The sequence below is a fragment of the Arachis ipaensis genome, chromosome B06 (genome assembly GCF_000816755.2).
Source record: "Arachis ipaensis cultivar K30076 chromosome B06, Araip1.1, whole genome shotgun sequence".
Classification (NCBI taxonomy): Eukaryota; Viridiplantae; Streptophyta; class Magnoliopsida; order Fabales; family Fabaceae; genus Arachis; species Arachis ipaensis.
The window spans coordinates 5,078,308-5,080,163 of NC_029790.2; positions in this window are offsets into that span (position 1 = coordinate 5,078,308).

Here is a 1,856-nt window from a genome sequence, read left to right on the forward strand (position 1 = left end):
ACATGGTTTTGAATCACTTCACTATATCAACTTTTATGATAATGGGTACATGTTGTGACAAAGCAAATGTTAAGAGAGGTCCATGGTTTTCTAATGAAGATGCACAAGAAATTAAATTGAAGAAAAGAACACAAACCCAAAATTGAAACAAGTAGTTGTATGGAGCTGAATATATTAAACTAAAATCCGGCTTGGACTTTAATTGATTAAAACTATGGGGGCTAAAAGATAATTAATAATTTTAAAGAAGCTGATTACCAAATTCAAGCTTTATTGATGCAGGGATCAAAACGTAATTTTCTTTTTCCTATTTTGAATTCATACTGTGCTTATGGATTTCTAGATAAAGCTGTATCTTTCTTTTTTTTTTTTTAATGGGCCGGCATAGACTTGTTTGAGTTTTGTAACTGTGAATCAAATTAATAGTGTCGATACAAAATTTATGATCAAATTGAGGTTTGAAAACAAAGGATCAAAATTGAATACAGGATAAAAATTTATTGTTATCTCAACAGCAAAACATGTCTTTTTTTTTCATATAAAATATCATGTTTTTAAATTTGAGTCTTACTAAGTGTCATTGTTAGGAATATCATAAATAAAAAACATATAGTGTTAAATTTTTGTAGCAAACCTTCTCATTTTGTGCTTTATTTCTTGCCAACATTATTTTTTTATATTAAGACGTGCAAGAATGAATCTTGTAATTAAACTCCAGTAACGCATGTATCTTGCATCATAAATCAATAAATTAATGTCCAACGCATGTATCTTGCATCATAAATCAATAAATTAATGTGAAACCTCTTATGGAACAACTTCAAAGGATGTCCACTTGCTCTTCTTCAATAACACAAAATGTCTTGGTAGGTTGACAATTTTGGAAGGTTTCAGACATTCCCAGATTTTATTGTTTTATTTTAATATATATTTTAAAACAGTACTGTTAGGAAGACAAAAAAAAAATTCAAAATTTATCTTATTTAGCGACAATTAATAAATATAAAATAAGACAAGCTATGACTGTTTTGGCTAATTTTCTTTGGTTATCAAATATTTTCGATTTCCAAAATGTTATTTGTACATCAAAAGTAGTCACCATGTATTTGTATATAAATACATATATTATTTAGTTTTTTTTCAATATGTATTTTGTATTCAAATATGTATTTTATATTAATTATTAATTTTAGTGGCTGACTTTAGTGTACACATAGCATAGTTATATTTATTTTGATCTTTATTATTTGAATGAGTGGTTGAGGGTGGCTTAATTGAAGTTACTGAGGAGTTGTTAATTAAAGAGTGAATACCCCATCCGGCCCCTGACAATTATCTCGAAAGGACAACAAGGCCCTCAAGAAAAAAAAACACCCAAATCCGGCCCCTGATAATTTTTTTTTTGGCACAGGGACCTCGTTGTTCTTTCGAAGTAATTGTCAGGGGCCGAGTTGGAGTTTTTTTTTTGTCAGGGGCCGGATTGGAGTTTTTTTTTGTCAGGAACCTCGTTGTCTTTCGAGGTAATTGTCAGGGCTGATTTGGGTTTTATTCTTAATTTAAATGATCTCAGGGGAATATAGGATTAAGGGTGTTTTTTAAAATTTGAGTAATTGACTATAACCCCCCTCAAAACATTGAATTGTTGGTTCTATTTGATTATTTTAACACTATAAGTTGTGGGAAACACTAAACAGGAGGTTGTTATTAATTATTATGTTATCATCTAACTACATATTTAAATTCACTAGAGATGCATGTAATTCAAAAAAAAAATATCGACTAGATATTTTAAATAGATAATTATTTGTAAGAACTATTACATTTAAAAAATAGACAATGAATTTCTATAATTAATA